The following is a 16,251-nucleotide window of genomic DNA, read 5'->3' as shown; positions in this document are numbered from 1 at the left end:
GAGGGCCAGAGTGAGGGTAAGAGCGTGGCTCGGAGACTACCACTGGATATGCTTCCCAGGGTCAGGGTCCAAAAGATGGGGGTGCAGGAGAGGATGGAGAAAAGGCATAACGTCACTGAGAGACTGCGATTGGGAAATTTCCATCTGATGCCAACAGTGGTTCTGGTTAGGCAACGGGCAAGATGAAACTGCTACCTCAAGGGGACAGTCCCAGTGATAACTCCCTGGTGGAGTAAAGGGAGGGAATCAAGGAGACTGGAGTCAGGGAGGTCTCCAAGGAGGCTGTCCAGGGCATCCCGGCTGGGTAGGGGACAGAAGGGGAGGGCGCAGAAAACCGAGGAGTGGTGGGAGCAAACCTGGGTGGCAGCAAGACAGGCAGGGTGAGGAGGGGAAGAGAGACGGCAGAGCTGTGGGGGAGCAGGGGGTGAGACGAGGAGGTAGAGAGAAGCCAGTGTCTTTGGCACAAAGAGAGAAGTAGCCAAAAATAGGAGAAGAGATGATTTGGGGGGAAGTTTGACATCTCGATCACATGTATTGAATCTGAGTGGAAGACAGAACATCTCCCTGGCAAAAACTGGTAGAAAGAGGCTGTAGGGGTGGAGCCCGGCCTCGGTGAGAGCCAGCCCGCTGAGTAAAGACAGATGCCTCATCTTAGTCTACTTATTAGTTCTTCCAGCTTCCTCAGCTCCAGAGTGCTGGAGGATAGACCTGGGACAGACCCTCCGGAAAGCCACACCGAAGGGCTGGGATGCAGCCCTGGAGCTAGGAAAGGTGACAGAGTAGAGCTTGAGAGGAGGGAGAACCTTACCAGCAAGCAACTGCGCTTTCTATTTATTTACTTAATCTTTATTGGCTTTAGGATGCTTACGCCCCCAGAGACAGAGAAAGAGGGAAAGTGAGAAAGCACCTCCCGGGGGATAACATGCCACACACAATCTCTTCTCCTCCCTTCTCCTCTCGAGATTTGGGGCACACATGCACGACATGTTTTTCAAGTCACAGGGTCCAGTACTTGAACCTCCCAGTTAGCTGTGTGGGATCCAGCTACCTTAATCATCACGCCACTGGCTAGCCTGCAACTGCACTTTTTACCTGCTAACTAAACACCATCCCAAGCCCTTGACCAATACGGACACTTAATCCTCACAATTATGATTATACATCCCCAGTGTGAGGATGAGGAGACTGCTGTCACTACTGAGAAGTGAAACCTGGACTTGAACCCAGGCAGTCTGTTTCCAAAGTACTCTTTTTTTGGGGGGGTGGGGTGGGGTGGGGAGGTTTTTGCTATAGGGTGCCTGCACTCGAGACAGAGAGACAGAAAGTGAGAAATGACCCCCCATGGGGGATGGCCATGCTGCAATCCCTTCTCCTCCATTTTCCTCTTGGGATCTTGGGCACGCATGCACACGCGCCCAGCGAGAGTTTAAGCCACTGGGTCCAGGACTTGAACGATAGTAGACCACATGGGAGTCCAGCGACATAGCCATTATGCCAACTGCTGGTCCCCCAAGGTTGTGCTTTTAACCAGTATCCCTACTGTCTCCAGAGCAGGCAGGAGGCCAGCACAGCAATGCAGAACTGCACGCTGAACATGGGACACCCCGCCATGGTGGTCACATCCCCCTGTGCCTCTGGGCCCCATAGCTCCTCTTGGGGGCCTTGATGGACTTCACTCCTTGGAGGGTTTTCATTGCTCTGAAAGGTGGTCTCCCTTTCTTACCCTCTCTCATTTCAAATGTCTTCTCTTTTATGGACATGCTTCCTGAACTCTAAATCCTTCCAGCTGCAGCCTCAACCTTTCCCTGAGGTCTTCTGCTGCTGCAAGAGTTGCAGAAGGGCCACATAGACCCTTTCTGCGAGACACGTGTGTGGGGGCCTGAATGCTAATTCTGCCCTCTCACACCCCTGCTTCTCTGGGCCACACAGTCCAGTTCTTACTTCTCCTACATTCCAGAGCTAGCCCCTCCTTCCCCCACCACCTCAAATCCAGGCTCCCAGCTGGCAGACACCCACGGGAGGGGTTTTCCCACAATCCTTTGCTCTTTGCCCTTTCAAGGTTCTCAGGGGGGAGGGGATGACGAGGGGCCACCCAGAATGCACCCTCTCCATAAAGAATGGCGGTGATATGTCACTTAAACTCAGAAGAGGGAGGAAAAGCATTGAACACAGCATGTGGGAGAGACTGAGGCCAAATGGTAACCTTGACCGGCAAGCTCGTTCTCCAGAGCTGCCCCAGCCAACCACCTTCTCTGGGTGCTACAACACTTGGATTCCAACTCTCCCCTTCCTCTCTCATCTTTCTGTCCTTTCATCTCAACAGTGTGCCTTGGACTGTCCCTTCTCTCTGCCCCTTCCAGGCCCTCACTGCTGTCCTGGACAGCTTGGCCTCAGCCTGGACAGTAGCACTGAGCAGTCAGGCAAGAGAAGAATCTAGGCCGGGGAGGGGAGGGAGTATGGACGTTTTTTTTCTTCTGTCCCAAATAATCTTTGGCAGGAAAGTTTAGGGGCTCTTTCCCTCCCTACCAACGCTGGGGGACTGGCCTATCTTTCTACCTCATGTGCAAACATGAAGCATTTTATTAGGAGACCCAGGGGTCTCCTTTAAAGAAATGGGTCTTTCTGCTTTTTCTAGAGCCCTCAATCCCCATATCCCACCAGTCCCCGGATGACACCAGAGAACTCCATCTGTATCCACCCAGATCCAAGTGTCCCATGTTCTGTGGTCCCCAGGAGGACGAGGGAAGACCCTTGGGTCTTCTGCCAGTCACTTCCCTTCTAGCCCAGGCCAAAAAGATGGCATGTAACTGAGCTCACACACAGTGGCACAGGTGGCAACCGTGGGGCACCATTCAGTGGGACCCGAGGAGGTGGAGGTGGACGATGCCAGTGGGTAGATCACTAATCTCCACCCACAGACATATGCGCCCGTGGACTGGATATGAATAGACGCTGGCATGATGGATGTTTTCCTCAGGGTAGGGGGCAGCAGTTGGATTCTGCGTTCGAGTCAAAGAAGCAATGGGACCATAACCCTGCCCCCCCACCACTCCCAGTCCTTTCTACCCCCACCCCCCCAGTCAGTGGAGTCATTGCCATTTGATATCCGCTGAGACAACTTGGCTGCTCGGGCTCTGGTAGGGGGTGGGGGTGGCTCAGAAAACAGCAGCTCCTTTCAGGGCCCAGGTTGGCAAGAGCTTTGGGAGGCTGGACAGGCCCGGATCACCCCCAACTCCCCCTCCCTCCCTCCCTCATCGCCACCACCAAAGGACTGGGAGGGCAGCGGGCGGGAGAAAAAGGAGTTGGCACTGCCTGGGCCATGCCTATTGCTTCCGCAGCCTGGCCCTGGACCCTCTCCCTGGCCCAACGCCTTCCTTCCCCATCGCCCCCGTTTCCTCCTCCCTGAAGAACCCACCATGAACCGGAACACCTGGCTCCTTCTAGACTTGGATTTCCATATCCAGTTTACACCCTGAGGAATGAATGAGCCCTTCCCTGGGCAGGGTGGTGCCCACCATTCTGCCAAAAACTTGTCGAAAACCTTGGGGATTAGGGAGAGAGTTTCAGGATGAAACTAAACTGAATGCAGCCTCTGCCGCCGGCTCCTCCTGGGGCTGAGGTCTTGATACCCACTCTGGACCCTCCTCAGCATCCCTAAACAACACCGGACGGCACCAGATCTGCCATCCCCAGCTCCCTCCCACCCAGGCTGCCTAAAGCAATCCCAGGGGGGAGAAAGAAACACTGCAGGAGAGCTGACCGGCTGGAATCCTTAACTCAGAATTTGTGTTGATAAGCAACAAAACCAGGCTTTAAGATCTGGCCTCCTTTAGGTCCAAATTTGTACTGGCTTCTTCCCCGCCTCCAGTCCCACAGCTGTCTCACCTGGCCTGGGCATTTCGTTTACTGGAATGAAATCTCAGGATACCAGAGAGCTCAGCGCCACTTCGTCCCCGTCTTGCCCTTCTATGCATCCCAGGGGTCAGCTTTCCCTCCCAGATCAGGAAGTCCCAGTGGCCATCTCTTTTCTAACTCAGGTGCCCTTAGGTAGCTCCTGAGTTGGGGGCTAGGGGGTGGAATGGGTAGGGGTTTCTTCTCCAAGATGGTGAATTTACAGACCCGACTCGGCCCTCTCTTTCTCACAGGAGTGGCCCTGCACTGGCGGTAAGGGGAGGGGTGTCTCGAAGTGGAAGCCAAGTGGAAGTGGAAGGAAGACACCGGGTGGGTGGGAGCCCCAAGCTCTGGGACCAGGCTACTCCATCTGCCCGATGTAAGTGCAAGCATGTCGCTCTCCCCACTGTTAACTAGCGATCAGAGGGTGTCAGTATGCGAGTGCCACTGGATGGGGGGCTGGGCGTGGGAGTCATGTCATGTAGAAGGAGGGGGCACAGCCTGGTGCGGCAGTGTTGGGGGTGCGTGGTTATGCGTGGTGGTCACTGTACTGATTGGAGGAGCAGATGCAACTGCAGCTCTGCCCAGTGGGAGGGGGCGTCTGGAATGCCTCTTCCTTAGATGCTGAGGGCACAGGTGACCAGCCTGGGTGGAATTCCCTCCGTAAGGAGCCCTTCCCAGGAGGGTCAGTTTGGGACTGTCCGAGGCAGGACGCTAGGGAACAGGACCAGAGCTCTGAGGCCAGCCAGGGTAGGGACCGAGTGACTGGGGGCCCCGATGTCTCTGGAGAGTTAGGAGGGCAGGACCCCGGCCGGGGCTGCAGCACTCCTTCATCAGGGCCAGGGTCTTACCTTGGGTCCAAGTTGGAGCGGCCCCTCGGATGAGCCGCGGGGCAGCGGGACAGATGGACGGGGCGGGCAGTGGTGAGGAGCGGAGCTGTGCGACGGGCAAGGCCAGGACTCTTAAACCCGGAGCTGGGATCAGATAAGGGCTTGTCCGGGGGCCGGGGCCGGGGTCGGGCCGGCCGGGGGCAGAGCTGGGGGAGAGTGGAGCGCCAGGCCCGGGCGGCTGGGATTGGACGGACTTGGGCAGGAGGCGGAGCGGAGGGGGGCGAGGAAGCGGAGACCCAGACAGATGGAGGCTCAGAGAGAAACACCCAAAGACATAGACCCAGACAGACGCAGCGAGAAAGAGATGAAGAGACGATATGCGACGCGATAGACGCTGAGTTGGCAGGATGACAGGGGGAAAGCGAAGGAAGAAAAGGAGAGGTCTAGTCGGAGACGGAGACCAGAGCGGAGTCGCGGGGGCGGGACTGGGGCGAGTTAATGAGGTGGAAATGAATTCAGGGCCGGCCCAGTAGCCCAGCAGGCAGTGCCGAAGCCGGCGCCCGGGAGTGGGATCTGGGCGGACCGGACAGAGGTTCCCGGGGTTGCAGACTACATCAGTGAACACAATTTCCGTGTTGTTCACGGCTCCCGAAGTACCAGGTGCTGGGAGCGAAACGAAGAACATCCTGCCTGCAGCGGCTCCGTGCGGAAGCCGGAACCCTCAGCGCAGCGCAGGAGGTACCGAAGGCTGCAGCGAGGACCAGATCACCCTACTTAGGAAGCTCCTGGCAGACGTGGGAGCAGAAAGGTGACATCTGATAAGGGTCCCAAAGGACGCAGAGGATTCAGATACTAGGAGCCGGCAAGGAGGGCGTTGAAGGCAGAGGGGGTTGCACAGTCTGCTTGGGAAAGCGCAGCAAAGCGCTGCAAAGCGTTCCACTGAGCACAGGACGGTGTGCCCCAACCTTTCACCCCCAAAACTTTCATCACCTGAATCCAGATTTTGAAAGATTTGTGTGTGGGTGTGTGTGTGTGTGTGTGCACCGTCTCCTTCGTTGGCGTTTATTAAAGAAGAAAGTAATTATTCCCCCCATTTTTGTTCATCACAGACATTAAACTACTAATCAATTACGGGTGTTACCATACTGAGTTGATATAAATCTGGGGGGAGGCTAGAAATGTTAGTTTTGTTTAGCCTCTAAAAGCCAAAAGATGAGGAAATGTGCATTTCAAATAGTCCTCCCTGGGGAAAAGATAGGCACCACGGGCACGGAGTTCTTAGGGGGGAGAATATTCTAGAATAGTCTAGAAAATATAGATCCCTGCCAGTTTGTGGTCAGCCCAGAGTTTCTGTAGAATGGGGAGCAAGGGAAGATCCTTGAGCATGGGAAAGACAGAGCTATGGCAGGATTTTAGGACGATTCTTCTGGAGTTGAGCAGTATGATTTGAACCCAGGGGAAACAGTCGGCAAGCAGACTGGATAGACAGTAATGGCATACCGTAGATGTGAAGACGAGCCAGCTGGTGAGGATCCTGAGGTGGGGAAGTGGAGGTGGTGTGATCAGAGCTGAGGGGAGTTGGAGAGGGGCCAGAGTCAGAGAGAGAAGCGTCTGCCAGGACAGGGGAGTTACGGTAGCTCCCAGTGAAGACTGAGCAAAGGAAAGAGCCTGGTACAGAGAGTAAGGAAGTGCATTTAGAGGACAGGAGGGGGAAGGACCCCCGGAGAGAGACAAAGTCTCCAACAGGCAGGAAGGAGACCAAGAGACATCTAATTGATGTCACAAGAGCCGAGGAAGGACAAGCTGTTGAGGAGGAGGTCTATCAGACTTGGCAGATGCGGAGAGAGGAAGCATTATATTTGCCAACAAGAGGTCACGAGTGACATCTGAGAGCAGTTTCAGAAGAGGGGGCAAGGTTGGAACCAGATTATAAGGTCTCATTAGAAAGTGAGAAAATGTTGGGACCAGCAGGTGGTGTGGTGGCTAAGGTGCTGGACGCTCCCACATGGCCGATCACTGTTCAAGTCCTGGACCTGGTGGCTTGCTTTCCCACTTTCTCTCCCTCTTTCTCTGTCTCTCTCTCTAGTCAAATTAAAATAAATGAATGAATAAATAAAAATTTTTTAAAAAGAAAGTGAGAAAATGTCCACAAATATAGGTTATTCTTTTATCTTTATTTTTTATTGTTAGAGTGTATTTATTTACCTCCTCCACAAGCATGAGAGAGAGAGAGAAGCAGCACTCCTAATGGGATCTTGACACTATGATTTACCTCCCAACCGCCAGCCTCAGCCAACCGGGGATCATGGGCACGCACACGCATGCCCAGTGTACTCAGGAAGGTCATCGCATGCAAAACCAGGACTTTCCCATGATGGCCAGCCTTGCAGAGTGTCAGCCTTGTGGAGTGTCACACTCTCCCAGGGCACCGCCGTATGAATACAAGTTCGGGTTACTCTTTTGAGAGCTTTATTGGGAAAGGAGAGAAATACAATAGAAGCCAGAACACTGTACGAGAAACCACCTCCCAGACTTTCTCCTTCACACTCCCAATCCCTTCCTACAGTGGTAGGGATGAGGGGCTGTGGACATGTCTGCTGGGCTGATAGAAGAGCTTTGAGGTAATAAGAATAGAATTTCTAAAAGATACCTAAGGAGGCCATAGTCTTGACATGCAGAACTGAAGATTTAGAGGCACTGGTTAAACCCCAAGTGGACATCAGAGAAGTGAAAGGAAAGAATTGCAATGACTTGTGGTGGAATCATTAATAGACATGTATCATGTACTTATTATTTCTCCCTAATGTTATTCAGCATTTGGCTTCAATTGCCACCCGTGTGTTAATATCTGCAGCCCACCTGGATGCCCATTTCAAACTCAGCATATTTATTGATTTATTTATTTTATTAATCAGTATTACTATTATTTTTTAATTTGACCAGAGAGAGACAGAAAGACAGAGAGAGGGAAAGTGAGAAAGCAAGCTACCAGGTCTGGATCTTGAACCATGGTTGGTCATGGGGAAGTCCAGCACCTTAACCACAATGCCACCTGTTGGCCCCAAAACTATAAGCAAGTATAGTTATCCTTTTATTTTTAAATATTTTTCTTAAAGTTTATTTATTTCCCTCCTCAAAGAACATGTCATCTTCTTCACAAGAGAGCTCCCCTTCATTTATTCTCTCCCACAGTGAATACACTACCATCATCCAGCCAAAAACATGGCAGCCATCCTAGATTCTTCATTCTCCCTCCCTCTTCTCCATTATCTGATCAGTGCATCTTCCTGAATATCACCCCCTTCCTTTCTATCACACAGATATTGCTCCCTTCCATTTCATTGCTATGGCCAGGATACCACCACCTCTCACCAGAGCTACTGCAACAGCTTTCTAATAGGTCTACTTCCAATCTTCTCTATCCTAATAACTATTCAGATTGTGAATTCCTTTATGTAAAGGCATTTAATAAAGGAATTATTATAATAATATACATATCACTGAAACTCAAATCTAATTGTGTCACTTCCCAGCTTAAATATTTTCAATAACTGCCAACTGTCTATGGGTGCAGTGGAGTCCAAGTTCTTCCTGTTATGACCTGGACCTGGTGCCATTCCAGCCTCATCTTCTTCCGCCACCCCTGCTCACCTACATTCATAGCCACTCTCTCCTCCAATACCCAAGGTTCAGTCTAGGTCATTCTTCTGTGTCTTGTTCCTTGAACCTTTGTCACTTATAGAGCCCCAGCTGTTGTCTCTGAGTGATACCCAAATCTCTATCTTCAACCCAACATTCTCTCTGGGGCACCACCTCCATAGTTACAGTTGCCTACAGGGGATTTCTGCCCCAACGGGACGGGTCCTAAACTGAACTCACCATCTTCTTCCCCTGGTTGGCAGTGCTCATGACTTCCCTATTTCAGTGTTACTTCTGGTCAACCCAACTAAGAAACTAAAAGTGGTCTTTACTCTTCTCCTTTGCCATTCTTCTATTCCTGACATGTCAACTAAGCCCTAGATCTTGCCAAGTCTCCCTCTGTTCTCTCTCTCCCTAGGATGTCCTTTCTCATTCCTGTGTTGACTACCAGGATCATGAAGATCACTACCAGCCAAGGACCTGACTAACCTCCATCCTTCTCTCCAATGTCAAAGGAAGAGGCAACCTGACGTCCACATGTCAGTCCCTGTGCTCTTGTATCAAAATCCCAAGTGGGTGCCCTTGTGTAGTTACAGATGGAGGTCCAGAGTCCTTTGCTTAATACTTAGGGTAAGGCTCTGAGGGGGGAGGGAAGACAGTCAAAGGGCAGGAGCACAGTGAGAGACCTTGTGGTGAAGGAGAATATCTCTGGAGAAGTTCCTTCCAAATGATCTTTAGTTTTTCTGCACAGCAGAAGAATCATCTACTAAAAATTAGAATTGGGGTGGTACAGGGTAAGACTGGGCAGTTTATAAAGAGTTTAAAAATGCTGAAAAAGCAAGGCTGTAAGATTGTGGAAATGTACACGGATAGCTTCAATAGCACTGCAATGCTTTAATTTCCTTTCTTTCCTTCATCCCTTCCCTGTTTCCTTCCTTCTTCCCTTCACTTTCTTTTTTCTTTTCCTTTCTTTTGTCTTTCCTTTCCCTCTTTTGCCAGAGGTGCATACACTTACCAGAAATAAACAGAAAAAGAGAGAGAGGGAGAGGGAGAAAGGACCTTCAAATGGGTGGGGTTACATCAAAATCCCTTCTCCTCCACTTTCCACCGGGTTGAGATGTTGGGCATATTGCCAAACCCAGGACTCAAACCCTACTCCATGTAGGATCCAGCTCCCCAAAACACTAGGTCATGGGACCATTCTGTAATGTTCTAATTTTTAAAAGCAATTTAAATTGAAATTTTTTATTCTTAAATTATGACCTAAACACATACATATATATCTGTCATCTATATTCCTTTATATATATCAAATGTTAGTTTTTATTTTTATTTTTTTGGCCAAAGAAAAGTCCTAGACTGGTCACTAGAAACTTAAGAGGGAGCCAGTGATAAGAGGTATAGAAAATTAGAACATTATTATTTGTGATTATGTACTATGCAAGATATATCTTGAGATGGGGAAACTGAGGTTCAGAGAGAGCAAGTGGTTACCTATGGTAACACAGCACAAACTGTTATATTTGGGATCTGAATCTACATGTGTTTGACTCAACAACTTGTCTCAGGTTAATATTAGAGGGACTTTACAATTTGCATGGTTTAATCTTACTTGTCAACTAGAGGCTATGGCCCCCTGAGCACATGTCAGTATGAAAAATTCCCCAGCATTGGAACCAGCAGGTGACATGGTGGTTAAGGTGCTGGACACTCCCACATGGCCAACCACAGTTCGAGTCCTGGACCGGGTGGCTTGCTTTCTCTCTCTCTCTCTCATCAAATTTTAAAAATATGTGAATGAATAAATAAAATTAAATAAATAATTCTTTTTTGAAAAAAGAAAAATTCCCCAGAATTACAATGTCCAGTGTCCACTCTACAAAATGACAATTAGAAGAACCTTCTTTCTTTGAAGTCCTCCCTCTCTTCTCTCAGGTTATCCACTGAATCTTCCTTATTCTTCTCCATTTCTCCTTTCAGATTCATTCCTTCCAACCTTGGTCTCATCATCTCTTTACTTCATGCATAATGGCACAAGGGTTTCCCCAGAGCAGAGGAGGAGAGCAGGGATTAATAACCCGCTTTACAAGGAGGATCCACAGTGAGGAGCAGTATGAGGAGCTTTTGTAGAAAAAGCAGATGTGGACAGAGGGGATTGGGAAAGCTTTGGGTTGGGAGACGCGGCAGAGGCTCAGAAAAGGCAGTGCTTTCACGTCTGAGGTCGGTTGGAAAGAGCAGAGGCACTGTATGGCTCCGCACAGAAGTCCATGTGACATTTTGGTGCTCGGGCCCCACGATGCTGAACAAATCCCACTTGTCGTGGGACACCTAGTAGCTGGATGACTCAGGGAACAGAGGAGAAATATCCTTCTAGCCACCAGCAGAGGATTATTTAGGTGGATCACTTCCTTCAAAGAGATGCAATGTACCCAGACCTATTATCATAAGACACATATTATGGGTGTCCAATTATATTTTTTTAAAAGAGGAGTTTCTTTAACTAGGTAGCTCCTCTAGTACCTTTCTAATTGGGTCCAACTGATGAGAATTCCATTAACAGCAGTATTCCGTGGTAGGAGGGAGGCAACAGCGAAGAAATAACCAACCAGGGACCTGGAGTTGGGTCTTGGTCCTGACTGGTGTCTTGGACCCCGTTCCTTGCTGTAAAATGAGGGCTAATCTTGGACCTTCTCTAAAAGCATTCTAACTGTTTTTGTTTGATTTTTTTGTTCTTTAAAGAGAGATTTTTTTTTTTTTTTTTGCTATAGGGCACATGTGCTCGCTAGAGAGACAGAGAGAGAGAGTGAGATAGAAAGTGAGAAATTACCACACTGCAATCATTTCTCCTCCATTCTCCTCTAGAAATATTGAACATGGACGCACACATGCCCAGCCTGAGTTTTAAGCTGCTGGGTCCAGGACTCGAACTGTGGCCGACCACGTGGGAGTCCAACAATGTAACCATTACACCATCTGCGAGTCCTATATAACTGTGTTTTGTTTTGTTTTGTTTTGGAGAGGTTTTTGCTATAGGGCATGTGCACTCGCCAGAAAGACAGAGAGACAGAGAGAGAGAACCACCCCCCCCGGGGGGGGGATGGCTACTCTACAATACCTTCTCCTAAATTCTCTTCTTGGGATCTTGGGCATGCATGCACACACGCTTGGCATGAGTTTCAGCCACCAGGTCCAGGCCTCGAACCGCGATCGACTACATGTGAGTCCAGCGACATAGCCATCACGCAGACTGCTGGTACCATAACTGTTTTTTTTTTACCTTAGGGTGCTTGTGCTTGCTGGAGAGAGACAGAGACAGTGAAAGGGAAAGTGAGAAATCACCCCCTGGGGGATGGCCACACTACAATCCCTTCTCCTCCTGGGTTCAGGGGACTCGAACTACGGTCGGCCATGTGGGAGTTCAGTGATGTAACTGCTATGCCATCTGCTGGTCCCACATTATAACATTTTTTTAGAGAGATTTTTGCTAATGGGTGTGTGCACTCACTGGAGACACAGAGAGAGACAGCGAGATACAAAGTGAGAAATTCCCTTCCAGGGGGATGTCCATGCTGCAATCCCTTCTCCTCCATTCTCTTCTCAGGCTTTTGGGCACATGCACTCATGCACCTGGCATGAGTTTTAAGCCACAGGGTCTGGGACTCGAACCGTGGTCTACTACAGGTAGTCCAGTGATATAACCATTATGGCATCTGCTGGTTCCCCACATTATAACTTTTAAACCGTGTTCTATCTCTTTCCAGCCTACAAAACAAGACAGATATGTGTGCGGAGGTTTCTGATCCTCCTGGCTCTGCAGCAAGTTTCTCAGCCTCAGGAGCCCTGCTAGGCTCTGCCCTGGGCTCTGCTCGGCTTCTCCATTTCGCTCTCTCTCGCTACAGTCATCCGCTGTGTTCAGATCCTTCCGCTGCCCTGGGTTTCTGAGCGTCCCATCACCCCTGATTTTATACAAATGTTCTAATCTATCAGACTGGCCTCCCTGCCACCATCAACTCATATCCTCAAGCATCTTGTCTTCCCCTTCACACTTCCTCTTCTACCTTAAAACTTTTGTCCAAGAAGTCTCATGATTTTGCTCAAGGGCTCAGCCCACGGCTGCCAGGAAGCCAACTGCTGATGGGGCGAGTCGAGGACTGTGCTGCACCCAGCTTGCCAGTCCTTACTCCAGCTCCGAGCTAGGTCTGCGGAAGAAAGGGAACTCCCCTCACCCCTGGGAAAGCACGCCTGCTCTCTAAGCTGCATGCGACGAGCAATGCATCCTCAGAATGGGTGACTTTTCTTTCCTAGCGGGCACATGGTATGGTCCCAGCAGTGCCCCTCCCACCCCTGGTAGTCTCCAGTCCCAAGCAGATTTCTCATTTTCACAGCTGTACTGACATATTTATGTTGATTCCTTGTAAAGTCATTTTATTTCTCTCACAGTACCTGAAAGCTAGGATTGCACCTCTCTTCCTATATTTTGATGCCTAGGAGTTGAAATTTTTCTGTTCTCCTGCCTCCATTCAAACTCAATGATAGACGAGGAGTTGAAGTTAGATAGCAGGTCAATTGTAGGATCCACGGGATAGATCATAGGAGGCTGTGGTGGTTTCCTTCCTTGTCAGCAAGGCCAGATTCCGGGCTGCATGGGCTGAGGCAGGGGGCTGGCGGGAAACACCTTCTGGAGGCCCTGCAGGCCCCACGATTCCCGCTGCAGGAAACGGGGCCAGCTCTATGCAAATGCGTTCTTGCCCAGGAGTTTGGTTTCTTCTCTCCAAACTCCTGGCACAGTGGAACCAACGTGAGTGGCCGCTTGGCAGGACAGAGAAGGGCAGGCTAGCAGTCCCAAGGCTCGGGTGACAGGGCCAGGCCCAGGAGACGACGATGTTGACTGGGGCTTTAACAGCACTCCTGATGCCAATCGCAGGCTGAAAACTCGATATTTCCACTCAGAACAACAAAAAAACACCAGTAAGAGGGCTGGGGAGAAGAGGGTGGTGTACCAGGAGTGCCCCCTGCAGGTCTCTCTAGATGGTACCAGAACAAAGGAGGCAGCACCGGCTGGGTGGGGCTTCCGGGAGATTCCTGGGGTGGATGGTGATGGTGCTGGTGAGGATGAGGATGATGGCGATGGTGGTGATATGACAGTGATGGAGACGAGGGCCAGAAGGAAGAGGAGGAGAGTAGTAAGCATTTCCTGAGCACTTACAATGTGTCAGTAATTGCTTTAGGTCATCTTCATGACAACCCTCAGAGATGAATAATATGGCTATTTTCATTTTTTAGATGAAGAAACAGGGTTTTAAAGAGACGAAGTAATTTGCTCAAAGCCACCCTGCTAGTAGAGTACAGTTGGGATTTGAACCTGTCATTGCCTCCTGCTATACTTTGAATATGTCCCTCCAAAACTGTTACATTGAACCACTATAACGAGGGTAAGAGGATGAAAACTTCATCCAATTATCTTGTTGAAAAATGGGACCTTTGGGAGTAGAATAAAGATTGGGTGCTTAGAATAGAGCCCCTGTGACTGAATCCTAGTGGGTTTATAAGGAGACAAAAATGAGGCTGACAGAAGCCACATGGATACAGACCAGCTTCACTCTGCTCAAAGTTCTGTCATCTGCCATTTTCTGATGCCTTTGGATTTCCCAGTCACCAGAATCATGAGTCAAATAAACCTCTATTTTTATAAATTACCCAGTCTCGGGCATTTTCGCTTAGAAACACAGTGATGGACTAGGGTATTTTCGAAGCTTATATTATTCAGCACCCTGCTTCCTATCTTGCTGATTAATTCCAGGAACTTTTAACCCTCCAGTGTCCAATGCTACATCTTCCTGCTTCTGTAGCTCAAATGTCCTTGTTCCAACTTCAGGGGATCTGAAGAAGAAGCGTTCAATATCTTGGGTATGATACTGATAATAATAATAACATCTTGCAGTGGTATACCACTCTCTGCTTTTAATTACTTCCCTGGGAGAAAATGAACATTGAAGTATTTCCAGTTCTCCCCATTTTTTCCCTCATATTTCAGCCAGTGTTTCTGTAGCTATTTCTATGTAGTCACGATCCATTTATAAGACTATTTTCAGGATCTGCTTGTCACATCACAGTGTGTGTACACACACTCACATATATAAATATAGTAATTATAATGACTTTACAGTAAACTGACATATTGAAATGCCACAGCTACTACTGAGGTGGTGTAACCGTGAAAAGAGCATGTGGCTGACAACACCAAAGGCTGGTGAGGATATGGAGCAAAGAAACAGGAATTCATTCCTGGTGGGAATGCCAAATGGAAACACCACTCAGTTTGGGTAAATCACCTACCCTTTCTCAGTTTTAGCTTCCTCATCTATAAATGGAACAAAACTTACCTCATAGAATTATTGTGGGGATTAAATGAGATATGCATCTCATTCAGAGCTGTGCTCACAGAAATATTATTAGTATAGTTGCCTCGTGGTATCCAGAGGGGAATGGTTCCAGAACCTCCCTCAGAAACCAAAATCTTGAATGATCAAGTCCCTTATATAAAATGGTATAGTATTTGCTTATAATAACCTAAGCATATCCTCCTGTATTCTTTAAATCATCTATACATTACTTGTAGTACCTAATACAATGTAAATGCCATGTTAATAGTTGCATGTAAACAGTTCATTATGCTGTATTTTTCCTTCTTATATTATTTCTTTTTCAATTTTTTTTTTTTTTTTGTCATAGGGCACATGTGCTTACCCAAGAGAGACAGAGAGAGGGAAAACTGGAAATGACTCCCACCCAGGGGGGATGACCAGGCCACAATCCCTTCTCCTCCATTCTTCTTCTGGGATTCTGGGCACACATGCCCATGGGCCCAGTGTGATTTTCATTCAGGACTCGAACTGCAATTGGCTATGTGGGAATCCAGCACCTTAACCACCATGCCACCTGCTGGCCCCTCAAATACTTTTGATCCATCGTTGCTGAAATCTGCGAGATCTTGATGAACATGCAGCCCACCATGAAGGCGTTCACCATGGAGCCCGCTGGACACGGAGGGCCTACTGTAGTGAGTGTTACGCGTTTATGTGTCTTTCTCCCCCAGGGAAAGATGGGCAGAGATCTATTCGCGTCTGTACCCACTCTTATTTAGCACATTGTCTAGGACATGGATTCCCTAAAAGTTTGTTCAGTTAATAGTTAGTAATCCCTAACCTAGGCTCTCCTCTCTGTTGGACATTTGGGTCATTTCTATGCTTTTTGATATAACAAAATACACTGCCAAGCCCTCCTGTTTTGATCCGCATATCCTATGGAGGCAGGAAGGGATGTTTGCGTAGGCCCACAGTCTGGGGTAGGTAGAACGACTAGGGTTTAGAGAAGCCAAGGGACTTATGTGGGTCCCACCATAAAGCAGTGACAAAGATTAGAGCCTCTGACCCTGCTTCCTTTTTCAGGTGGGTCTCTCTTCCCTCTGCTATCTCCTTCTGGATCTGTGGCCTCTCCAAAACTGGGACCATGACAGTGGCCTGACCTGAGAGCCACACTAGCACCCAGAGGCTCCTGTTGGAGCTGGTGAGCTGCCAGCTACCAGATGGCCCTCTGAAGCCCCTGGGAACCAAACACCTTATTCCCAACACACCAAGGCTTGTATTTCCTCAGAGCAGGGAGCTTCTTAGGAAAGAGCCAGCATATCTGCTTCTTCCCCCTTTTTTTTCCTATGAGGGGGTGAGGAGGCAAGCTCTCAGTTGTCCAGGAGGAGGGACGTTGGCTAAAAATAGCTATGGCATGTAGATCAGCCTCTAGTGGTACCCAGGACTGGTGAGGGGAGGGGATGCTGTGGAGCTGTCGCCAGACTGGTTGCTGTGGCAACAAGAGAGGAGCAGGGGAGCCTGGGAAA

The 16,251-nt window shown here is 49.2% G+C and overlaps 1 protein-coding gene across 1 annotated transcript in view; it reads right to left on the bottom strand.

Annotated features, from left to right (window-relative positions):
* The window catches only part of KCNJ10 (potassium inwardly rectifying channel subfamily J member 10), a 41,260-nt gene extending 36,356 nt beyond the window's left edge, over nt 1–4,904 (bottom strand). Inside the window, exon 1 of the mRNA XM_006168841.3 lies at nt 4,743–4,904. The gene's annotated coding sequence lies outside the window, so the exon portion shown is untranslated. The remainder of the gene's footprint in view (nt 1–4,742) is intronic.
* Between the last annotated feature and the right edge of the window lie 11,347 nt (nt 4,905–16,251).

The sequence above is a fragment of the Tupaia chinensis genome, unplaced genomic scaffold, assembly GCF_000334495.1.
Source record: "Tupaia chinensis unplaced genomic scaffold, TupChi_1.0 Scaffold146187_1, whole genome shotgun sequence".
NCBI lineage: Eukaryota > Metazoa > Chordata > Mammalia > Scandentia > Tupaiidae > Tupaia > Tupaia belangeri.
Note: the sequence above shows the minus strand (reverse complement) of the source record. Positions and strands in the feature narration are given on the sequence as shown.